Source organism: Triticum dicoccoides, chromosome 3A (assembly GCF_002162155.2).
Source record: "Triticum dicoccoides isolate Atlit2015 ecotype Zavitan chromosome 3A, WEW_v2.0, whole genome shotgun sequence".
Lineage (NCBI taxonomy): Eukaryota > Viridiplantae > Streptophyta > Magnoliopsida > Poales > Poaceae > Triticum > Triticum dicoccoides.
The window spans coordinates 281,784,573-281,797,396 of NC_041384.1; positions in this window are offsets into that span (position 1 = coordinate 281,784,573).

A 12,824-nucleotide genomic window follows, 5' to 3' on the forward strand; every position below is an offset into this window, starting at 1 on the left:
GAATATCATATTTCTTCTTGATAGTAGGAAGAGGGAATTCAAAACCTCCAATAGTAATCGTTGAAATTTTTCCAATAGAATTGATACTGTGGACTTGAGGTTGTTTCCTCAGAAAGTGTAGCATATACTCATTACCATTAACATGAAAAGTGATATTGCCTTTGCTGCAATCAATAACAGCCCCTCCAGTATTCAAAAAGGGTCTACCAAGGATAATCGACATACTATCGTCCTCAGGAATATCAAGAATAACAAAATCCGTTAAAATAGTAACGTTTGCAACCACAACAGGCACATCCTCACAAATATTGATAGGTATAGCAGTTGATTTATTGGCCATTTGCAAAGATATTTCAGTAGGTATCAACTTATTCAAATCAAGTCTATGCTATAAAGAGAGATGCATAACACTAACACTGGCTCTAAGATCACATAAAGCAGTTTTAACATAGTTTCTTTTAATGGAGCATGGTATAGTTGGTACTCCTGGATCTCCTAGCTTCTTTGGTATTCCACCTTTAAAAGTATAATTGGCAAGCATGGTGGAAATTTCAGCTTCTGGTATCTTTCTTTTACTTGTAACAATATCTTTCCTATACTTAGCATAAGGATTCATTTTAAGCATATCAGTCAAACGCATACACAAAAAGATAGTTCTAATCCTTTCAGCAAAGCGCTCAAAATCCTCATCATCCTTTTTCTTGGATGGTTTAGGAGGAAAAGGTATGGGTTTCTGAACCCATGGTTCTCTTTCTTTACCGTGCTTCCTAGCAACGAAGTTTGTCTTATCATAATGTTGATTCTTTGATTGTGGGTTATCAAGATCATCAGTATAGGTTCAATCTCTACATCATTGTTATTGCTAGGTTGAGCATCAACATGAACATCATCATTATCACTAGGTTCATATTCATTACCAGATTGTGTTTCAGCATCAGAAATAGAAATATCATTGGGATTCTCAGGTGTGTCAACAACAGGTTCACCAGAAGCATGCAAGGTCCTATCATTTTTCTTTTTCTTCTTCTTAGAAGGACTAGGTGCATCAAGATTAGTTCTCTGAGAATCTTGCTTAACTCTCTTAGGGTGGCCCTCAGGATACAAAGGCTCCTGAGTCATTCTACCCCATCTAGTCATAACTCTAACAACATTATCATTTTTCTTATTATTTAATTCATTGAGCAAATCATCTTCTGCTTTAAGCACTTGTTCTACCAGAGTGGCAACCATAGAAGCATGTTTACTAATAAGTTTAAGGTCACCTTTAACTCTAGACATATAATCACTCAAGTGTTCAACCATATAAGCATTACATTTTAATTGTCTACCAACATAAGCATTGAAGTTTTCTTGTTTAACAATAGAATTATCAAACTCATCCAAGCATTGGCTAGCAGACTTATTACGAGGAATATCACCTTCATCAAATCTATAGAGAGAATTTACCTTTACTACCTGTGTTGGGTTATTAAGACCATGTATTTCTTCAATAGGTGGTAAATTCTTAACATCTTCAGCTTTAATACCCTTTTCTTTCATAGATTTCTTTGCCTCTTGCATATCTTCAGGACTGAGAAATAGAATACCCCTTTTCTTTGGAGTTGGCTTAGCAGTTGGTTCAGGAAGTGTCCAATCATTATCATTACTCAATATATTATTCAATAGCAATTCAGCTTGCTCAATAGTTCTTTCCCTGAAAACACAACCAGCACAACTATCCAGGTGGTCTCTGGAAGCATCGGTTAGTCCATTATAAAAGATATCAAGTATGTCATTTTTCTTGAAAGGATGATCAGGCAAAGCATTAACTAATCGGAGAAGCCTCCCCCAAGCTTTTGGGAGACTCTCTTCTTCAATTTGCACAAAATTATATATTTCCCTTAAGGCAACTTGTTTCTTATGAGCGGGGAAATATTTAGCAGAGAAGTAATAAATCATATCCTGGGGACTACGCACACAACCAGGAGCAAGAGAATTAAACCATGTTTTAGCATCACCCGTTAATGAGAACGAAAATAGCTTAAGAATATAGTAGTAACAAATTTTTTCGTCATGAGTGAACAGGGTGGCTATATCATTCAATTTAGTAAGATGTGCCACAACAGTTTCAGATTGATGGCCATAAAAAGGACAAGATTCAACCAAAGTAATTAACTTAGGATCAATAGAGAAATCACAATCCTTATCAGAAATACAGATAGGTGAAGTAGCAAAAGAAGGGTCTTATTTCATTCTAGCATTCAAAGACTTTTCTTTCAGATTAGCTAACAGTTTCTTAATATCATATCTATCTTTGCAAGAAAAAAGGTCTCTAGCAGTTTCTTCATCCATAACATAACCCTTAGGCACATCAGGCAATTCATATCGAGGGGGAGAATCTTCATCATCACTTTCATCAATATTATCTGTTTCAATAATTTCATTCTCTCTAACCCTAGCAAATTGTTCATCAAGAAATTCACCTAATGGCACAGTATTATCAAGCATAGAAGTAGTTTCATCATAAGCATCATGCATAGCCGAAGTGGCATCATCAATAACAAGTGGCATATCAGAGTCAATAATAGGTATAGTTGTCGCACATTTACTCATAATAGAAGGTGAATCAAGTGCAGAGCTAGATGACAGTTCCTTACCTCCCCTCGTAGTTGAGGGAAAAATCTTGGTTCTTTCATCTTTCAAGTTCCTCATAGTGGTCAAAATATATAAATCCCAAGTGACTCAAAGAATAGAGCTATGCTCCCCGGCAATGGCGCTAGAAAATAGTCATGATAACCCACAAGTATAGGGGATCACAACAGTTTTCAAGTGTAGAGTATTCAACCCAATTTTATTGATTCGACACAAGGGGAGCCAAAGAATATTCTCAAGTATTAGCAATTAATTTTTCAATTCAACCACACCTGAAAGACTTAATATCTGTAGCAAAATATTTAGTAGCAAAGTAGTATGGAAGTAACGGTAACGGTGACAAAAGTAACAGTAGTAGTTTTTGTAGCAATCGTAATAGTGGCAAGGGAAAAGTAACTAAGGAGACAACAATATGTGAAAAGTTTGTAGGCAATGGATCAATGTTGGATAATTATGTCGGATGTGATTCCTCATGCAACAGTTATAACATAGGGTGACATAGAACTAGCTCCAGTTCATCATTGTAATGTAGGCACGTATTCTGAATATAGTCATACGTGCTTGTGGAAAAGAATCTGCATGACATCTTTTGTCCTACCCTCCCATGACAGCGGGGTCCTATTGGAAACTAAGGGATATTAAGGCCTCCTTTTAATAGAGTACCGGACCGAAGCATTAACAGTTAGTGAATACATGAACTCCTCAAACTACGGTCATCACCGGGAGTGGTCCCGATTATTGTCACTTTGGGGTTGCCGGATCATAACACATAGTTGGTGACTATTGACTTGCAAGATAGGATCAAGAAATCACATATATTCATGAAAACATAATAGGTTCAGATCTGAAATCATGGCACTCAGGCCCTAGTGACAAGCGTTAAGAATAGCATAGTCATAGCAACATCAATCTTAGAACATAATGGATATTAGGGATCAAACCCTAACAAAACTAACTCGATTACATGGTAAATCTCATCCACCCATCATCGTCCAGCAAGCCTACGATGGGATTACTCACGCACGGCGGTGAGCATCATGAAATTGGTGATGGAGGACGGTTGATGATGAAGATGGTGAAGGATTCCCCTCTCCGGAGCCCCGAACGGACTCCAGATCAGCCCTTTCGAGGAAGATTAGGGCTTGGCGGCGGCTCCATATCGTAAAACGTGATGAATCCTTCTCTCTAATTTTCTCCCCGAAAGTGAATATATGGAGTTGGGGTTGAGGTTGGTGGAGTCCCAGAGAGCCCACGAGGCAGGGGCGCGCCCCGGGGGGGGGGGGGGCGCCCTACACCCTCGTGGACAGGGTGTGGGCCCCCTGATGTTGATTCTTTCGCCAATATTTTTCATTAATTCCAAAACGTGTCTCCGTGGATTTTTAGGTCATTCCGTGAACTCTTATTTATGCACAAAAATAACACCATGGCAGTTCTGCTGAAAACAGCGTCAGTCTGGGTTAGTTCCATTCAAATCATGCAAGTTAGAGTCCAAAACAAGGGCAAAAGTGTTTGGAAAACTAGATACGTTGGAGACGTATCATCCTCCACCTCCTGCCCGCGCTCGATCCGGAGCTTCCTCAAGTCACCCATCAGTTCCTCGATGACCTTTGTCCGCGTCATCCTCGAGGCACTGCTCTGCTCATGTAGCATCTTCCAGCTGGCGGCCTCCTCCTCCTTCTCGGCGAGCGCCTTGAGGAGCTTCACATTGTCACCCATGAGTTACTCGATGAGGCCGGTCGCCTTGTCAACCGAGGCATTGATGTCTACTACACAACCTTCTTCTTGTAGACGTTTGTTGGGCCTCCAAGTGCAGAGGTTTGTAGTACGGTTGCAAATTTCCCTCAAGTGGATGACCTAAGGTTTATCAATCCGTGGGAGGCATAGGATGAAGATGGTCTCTCTCAAACAACCCTGCAACCAAATAGCAAAGAGTCTCTTGTGTCCCCAACACACCAAATACGATGGTAAATTGTATAGGTGCACTAGTTCGGCGAAGAGATGGTGATACAAGTGCAACATGGATGGTAGACATAGGTTTTTGTAATCTGAAAATATAAAAACAGCAAGGTAACGAATGATAAAAGTGAGCGAAAACGGTATTGCAATGCTTCAAAACAAGGCCTAGGGTTCATACTTTCACTAGTGCAAGTTCTCTCAACAAGGATAACATAATTGGATCATATAACAATCCCTCAACATGCAACAAAGAGTCACTCCAAGAGTCACTCCAAAGTCACTAATAGCGGAGAACAAATGAAGAGATTATTGTAGGGTACGAAACCACCTCAAAGTTATTCTTTCTGATCGATCAATTGGGCTATTCCTATAAGTGTCACAAACAGCCCTAGAGTTCGTACTAAAATAACACCTTAGGACACAAATCAACCAAAACCCTAATATCGCCTAGATACTCCAATGTCACCTCAAGTATCCGCGGGTATGATTATACGATATGCATCACATAATCTCAGATTCATCTATTCAACCAACACAAAGAACTTCAAAGAGTGCCCCAAAGTTTCTACCAAAGAGTCAAGGCGAAAACGTGTGCCAAGCCCTATGCATAAGTTCACAAGGTCACAGAACTCGCAAGTTGATCAACAAAACATACATCAAGTGGATCACGTGAATATCCCATTGTCACCACAGATAAGCACATGCAAGACATACATCAAGTGTTCTCAAATCCTTAAAGACTCAATCTGATAGGATGACTTCAAAGGGAAAACTAAATTCATCACAAGGAGATAGAGGGGGAGAAACACCATAAGATCCAACTATAATAGCAAAGCTTGCGGTATATCAAGATCGTGACATGAGAGAGAGAGAGAGATCAAACACATAGCTACTGGTACATACCCTCATCCCCAATGGTGAACTACTCCCTCCTCGTCATGGAGAGCACCGGGATGATGAAGATGGCCACCGGTGATGGATCCCGCCTCCGGCAGGGTGCCGAAATAGGGTCCTGATTGGTTTTTGGTGGCTATAGAGGCTTGCGGTGGTGGAACTCCCAATCTATGTTTCTTTTCGGGGGTTTCTGTATTTATAGGAATTTTTGGCGTCGGCCTCACGTCAGAGGGGTTCTCCGAGTCATCCACGAGATAGGGGGCGAGCATAGGGGGGTAGGGCGCGCCCTCCACCCTCATGGATGGCTCGGGACTCTTTTGGCCCAACTCTTTTACTTCGGGGGCTTCTTTTGGTCCATAAAAAATCATCAAAAATTGGCACGTCAATTGGACTCTGTTTGGTATTCCTTTTTTGTAAAACTCAAAAACAAGGAAAAACAGAAACTCGCACTAGGCTCTAGGTTAATAGTTTAGTCCCAAAAATCATATAAAATAGCATATAAATGCATATAAAACATCCAAGATAGATAATATAATATAATGGAACAACCAATAATTATATATAGGTTGGAGATGTATCAGGCATCGCTGATCTCGAGCAACTTCATCAGGCCGTCGACCAGCCCTGCTGGTTAATGAGGCCAGCGAGAATGTCGTCGTTGCCGGCCAAGGACTTCAGGAATGCTAGCTCATTGCGATGGCCGATGCGGCGAGTGCGCTTGTGAGAGCCCTCACGTGCCCGTGAGAGCTCGTTCGAGGGCTCCACGGCGCCCCGGGACATCTTTGCTACGGCTGCAACTTCGCGGTGGGATATCTCTAGTGCTTCCGCGGCCTTGGTCTTTGCTTCCTGGTTATATGTCCACCCGAAACTCCTCCTACCGGTCATGGCGGAACGACTTGACAGGAAAGACCAGTTTTGTGGGTGATGAGGAGACGAACTGTGAAGTAATTTTCGAGTGGGTAGGTTTTATAGCCCAGTGCTAAGTGTGAACACATATTAGTTTGATAGGTGTGATCAGATTTGCAATTACTTATTGAGTTATAATATGCAATGTGACAAGAAACAAGGTCAAAATTTATTGATGGTTCTGGGCCTATAAAGCCCGGTCTGTTGTTCCGGCTTATTGCGTTCTCGGATGTACGTGTACGTGTCTGCCCACCACACACAGTCAGGATATTACCATCATGTCCTATTGATGCACCGTCGCGCCTCCCACGGGGTGCCAGAAGGTTGACCACGTGGTTGCTCGCCGTTGAGGCGGCCGTGGCGTGCTCTGCTCCTCGTTGAGGCGGCCATGGCGCGCTCTGCTCGCGTCCGTCTGCGTGTTCTGCTCGCCATTGAGGCGGCCGCGGCGCGCTCCGCTCTAGCGTCTCTGCGCGCGCTCTGCTCACCGTTGAGGCAAATTTACAATGGCAACGGTTAATAATTGTCTTACATATTCAGGATAACATAAAATGCCACATGCGGCAAGGCCCAGAACACTCACGACCTACATATGCATACAATTCTATACCTACTAATAAAGCAAGGTGCGTTTCGCTAATTTTTTCATCCGTTCACCTATATTATATTTTTGAGATTTATTTTCTATCCAAGGTGGTACTATTTTTATGGTCTGTCCTAAAAATTATACCAAAAACGTTTAGAAAAACCACATGGGCCACGTTCGCAGCGCGCACTTAAGCCTGCTCCCGCACCACAACAGGTTGGGCCTCAGCCTGCTCTCTGCGGCCCGTCTATGTCCCTGATTGACATCCCACAAATGTGTTAAAAAATAAAGGCCAGGTAAGGATTCGAACCAAAGACCTCTTACTTCATAGGTAAATTAATGCAACAACCAACTAAGACAACTAATTATTGTGGCTACAACTAGGTTGTACTATATCTCTATGATTTCAAACGGGATTGGGCCTGCGCTCTGGCTGCTGGGTGAGCTCCACAAGCGCCACGTATATACATATAGCATCAATGTACAAAAAAATCCTACCACTAAAATAGTATGCCGTGATAAAAAAAACAGTATGTATTGATGTAGTGTTGCACCGCTGGGCCTACTCAGCATAAAATCACCGCAAAAAAGCATAAAATCCCAACAATATTGGGCCTTCTTTTATGCGTAGGGAGCCACACAACCATATTTCATGTTAAATTGTCCCACCTCGCTTCTTTAGACCGTCTCTTTCCAGTTTATATAAGTTTGCAGTTGAGTTTGAGTATCAACAAGATCGCTAAAATGGACAATCAGGATCGCTGATTAAAGGAATCATTGGCTGTCTTGGAGGGTGAATTAAAGGAATGATGGATAGAGGATTGTGCAATGGAAAGATATTCACGTACATGCAAGAACGGATCGTGCACGGGCAGGATTTGTGGGCTGATGTGCTGCAAGGCCCTTATGGGAAGGAATCGACTATGGAATTAATGGGATTGAGAAATCTATATATCTACCGCTTTCGTGAATTTTAAAAAAATCCACCAATTTCTAGAAAATGTTCGTCTATTCTAGAAATTTTCACCCATTCAAAAGAAAATGCTTAAAGACTGTTCGCAATATTTTTTTCATATTTATAAAAATGTTTGTAAATAGTAAAAAAGTGCTTCCAAATTTGTAAAAATGTTCACAAATGATCGAAGCTATGTAATTAAACAGTAATGCTTCTGAGTCTTTATGACTATATACCCGCGTGGATTTTGAAGAATTAACTACCGGGGTGGATCGGAATATTATAGTATGTTTTTTTAAATGTTTCTTGAAATTTAGAACAATTCTTTCTATTTTTTTGACAACCACGATATTTTTTTCGAAAATGTGAACATTGCTTCAATTTGTGAATAAACTTGAAAAAAGAAACTGTTTCTTGCATTTGTGAACAAATTTTCAAAATCATGTGATGAGATGTGAACAAAATGTGGTCATCGCCAGTGAAGATTATGAAAAAAGTTCCTCCGTTGCAACGCATGGACCCTTTTGCTAGTATAATAAAAATAGGCTAAAAGGCTGAGCTGGCGACCTTCCGATGACGGTCTTCTCGGACTCCATGATTAATATAGCACCCTTGCAGCCGTTCACTCAAAGTGTCCCGACCCGCCTCCTCCTACGGAGCTGCTGGTTCTGGGAGGCTCTTGGGGCTGCTGGGCCTCTTCCATAAGAGCTTGACAACGTGCAATCGTGCGTATGATATCTCCGTGGAACCGCTCCATTTCCATGTCTCGATCCTGGTAGCAAATTCCGTCCATCACCTGCATCCTGAAGATACCACATTGGTGATGTTCTACTTCGTCGAGGACGTCAACTCCGCCAAGGGTGTGCTCGAGCCTGCCCACCACATCATCGGGATCGAGGTTGACATGGCCGCCGCAGGCAATGATGAAGCCGCAGGCTTCCTGTGCCTTGACTGAATCGCGGAGGTCCTCTGCCCATTCCTTATGGGGCATCAGGCTCTTGATGAGCACTGGTGACGGCTGCTCTTCGGGTGGGTCCTCGATCATGCCACCAAGAAGCTATGGATCTTTTGCATGGTGGATGGCAAACTCCTCATCACACCTCCTCTGCAATATGTCGATTGTGTGCCCAAGGACTACCATGCCAATATCACTGCCGATGGGCCATGGTGCCTGCACCGGCCGATGAAGCTTTTGCTCCCCGACCTTCTCTGGCTCGTTCTCCTCGCCTCAGATGTAATGCGGGTAGGGGTGACGTCGAAGCTTTGGTCGTTGCCTGGCATGCTTGGAATAACTAATGGTGGATGGTTGAGGGCTAGATCTGCGCAGAGTGTCGCGACGGTGCGTTGCCGCCTGGGATATATGCAGCAAGCCATTAGCTGGTCGCAGGAAACTAATGAGGGTAGAGGCGTGGATTTTACAATTCACACATGTGGAGCGCGGGAAGACTAAGTGGAGCACACACACAACCCGAATACCATATGTGGTGCCACGTGTTATTTATCACACGCGTGTTATCATAAGGAAACATATGTGTAACTTACTAATCATCGCACACGAGCACTCACGGATGCATCGTGTGCGATACTCCTAGCCACCGCAAGCAACTAGTTTGCATTTTTCAAAGTTTTTTGGATGAACAGAATCGCGCATGAACTAACTATAGTAATCGTCTGTGTTATAATTTCTCATCGCAAATAGCTCATCCGAGTGGGTTGTTTGCTACATATCACACACATCTTGTTTATACGAATCGTTTGTGTTCTTTTGGCTCATCACAAACAGTTCATCTATGTGAACTGTATGCCGCATATCACACACATCTTGTTAAGTTGATCCGTTTCTATTCTCTTCCCTAATCAAAAATAGTTCGTCCGACTGAACCATATGCCATATATCACACACACCTTATTCTGGCTGACCGTTTCTGTTGTATTCCCTAACAGCACACAGTTCATCGGAGTGAACTTTATGCCGTATATTGCACACACATTGATGTGGCTGCCCGTTTCTGTTGTTCTGACTCATCGCAAACAGTTATTCTGGATCAACCGTATGACCCGCATCACACACATAACTATAATCTGAACCGTGTATGATGTCTCCGCCATCACAAATGTTTTGCATCTTTTTTACGATGTTTTTACATCCCTGTTTGCGATTAATGCACCACACATAGTTTCGTCAAATGTCTCTAATCACAGTGTCGCGTTAGCAGCATTCTGTAGTAGTGATGGTTTACCTCTTTCTCTTAAACAAGTTTTGGATTCCATATTAAAAATGCTTTTCTTGGAGGAGATGCCTTTGATACTTATGAAAATATGAAAACCATATTTTGGCATTCCAAAGGTGAAAATGTTGAATCAGCTACTCTTACATGCTTTTAAAATGAATCAAAGAGATGAAGGCTAGTTTAGATGCAATTTTTCTAAGTGTGCTTAATATTTCTTCTACTATTGATGGCCACGTGCTTTCTAAAAATAGAAAGATAAATGCTCAGGACAAGAAATTCTCTCTTTACTGCCAAAAGGGAGAAGATGACAATTCTTAGATCTATGTGTTTTTATGCCTAGCTAAGGGCGTTAAACAATAGCGCTTGTTGGGAGGCAACCAATTTTATTTTATTTTTCTTGCTTTTTTGGTCTTGTTTTGCAATAAATAATTCATCTAGCCTCTGGTTAGATGTTTTTTTTGTTTTAATTTGTGTTTTTGCCAAGTAATACCTTTGGGATGGCTTACGGTGATAGTTGTTTTGATCCTGCTGAAAAACAGAAACTTTTGCACCCAGGAAAATAATTTTAATTTTTTATAGAAGAGTGATTTTGATATGATTCTTTTTGCACAAAATTGTTAAAAAAATCCTAGGTTGTCCTAATATTTAAGAATTTATGGAGTTACAAAAGTATTTGAGAGTTACAGATTGCTACAGACTGTTCTGTTTTTGACAGATTCTGTTTTCTATGTGTTGTTTTCTTATTTTTGATGAATCTATGGGTTGTATCGGGGGGTATGAACCACGGAGAAGTTGGAATACATTAGATATTACACCATTATAATTAAATAATGAGTTCACAACAGTAGCAAAAGTGGTGATTTATTTTCTTATACTAACGGAGCTTATGAGATTTTCTGTTGAGTTTTGTGTTGTGAAGTTTTCAAGTTTTGGGTAAAGATTCGATGGACTATGGAATAACGAGTGGCAAGAACCTAATCTTGGGGATTACCAAGGCATCCCAAGGTAATATTCAAGGACAACTAAGAGCCTAAGCTTGGGTATGCCCCGGATGGCATAACCTCTTTCGTCTTCGTCTATCGGTAACTTTACTTGAGGCTATATTTTTATTCACCACATGATATGTGTTTTGCCTGGAGTTCATCCTTGTTGTACAAACCTTTCGAGAGGGACACGCATGAATCACGATTTATTTGAATACTCTATGTGCTTCACTTATATATTTTGAGCTAGGCAATTTTGCTCTAGTGCTTCACTTATATCTTTTTAGAGCACGGTGGTGGTTTTATTTTCTAGAAATTATAGAACTCTCATACTTCACTAATATTATTTTGACAATATGTCTAAACATCATGGTGATTTGCTTTGGTTATGAATTTAGTCCTAATATGGTAGGCATCCAAGAGGGATATATTAAAAACTTTCATATCCAGTGCATGGAATACTATGAGAAGTTTGATTCCTCATGATTGTTTTGAGATATAAAGATGGTGATGTTAGAGTCATGCTAGTGAGTAATTGTGGATTGGGGAAATAATTCTGTTAAAGTTTGCGATTCCTATAGCATGCACCTATGGTGAACCGTTATGTGATGAAGTCGGAGCATGATTTATTTATTGATTGTCTTCCTTATGAGTGGCGATCGGGCACGAGCGATGGTCTTTTCCTAACGGTCTATCCCCCTAGGAGCATGCACGTAGTACTTTGTTTCGATGACTAATTGATTTTTGCAATAAGTATGTGAGTTCTTTATGACTAATGTTGAGTCCATGGATTATACGCACTCTCACCTTTCCACCATTGCTAGCCCCTCTAGTACCGCACAACTTTTGCCGGTGCCATACACCCACCTATTACCTTCCTCAAAACAGCAACCATACCTACCTATTATGGCATTTCCATAGCCATTCCGAGATATATTGCCATGCAACTTCCATCGTTCCATTCATTATGACACATACCATTGTTGTCATTTTGCTTTGCATGATCATGTAGTTGACATCGTATTTGTGGTAAAGCCTCCTTTCATAATTTTTTTCATCCATGTCACTCTTGAATCATTGCACATCCCGGTACACCGCCGAAGGCATTCATATAGAGTCATATTTTTTTTCTAAGTATCAAGTTGTAATTCTTGAGTTGTAAGTATATAAAAGTGTGATGGTCATCATTATTAGAGCATTGTCCCATGTGAGGAAATGATGATGGAAGCTATGATTCCCTCACAAGTTGGGATGAGTCTCTAGACTTTACAAAAAAACAAAAGAGGCAACGAAACCCACCAAATAAAAAAATGAGACAAAAGAGAGAAGGGGCAGTGTTACTATCCTTTTTCCACACTTGTGCTTCAAAGTAGCACCATGATCTTCATGATAGTGAGTCTCCTATGTTGTGACATTAGCAAGCACAATATTTTATCCTTTGGCAAGCACAATATGCTGGAAAGATCCTGATATATAGCTAATTGGATGTGAGTTTTCATGAATTATTATTGTTGACATTACCCTTGAGGTAAAACGTTGGGAGGCAAAAATATAAGCCCCTATCTTTCGTCCGATTAAAACTCCATACCCATAAATATTGTGTGAGTGTTAGCAATTATGAAAGACTAAATGATAGTTGAGTATGTGGACTTGCTGAAAAGCTCTTATATTGACTCTTTCCTATG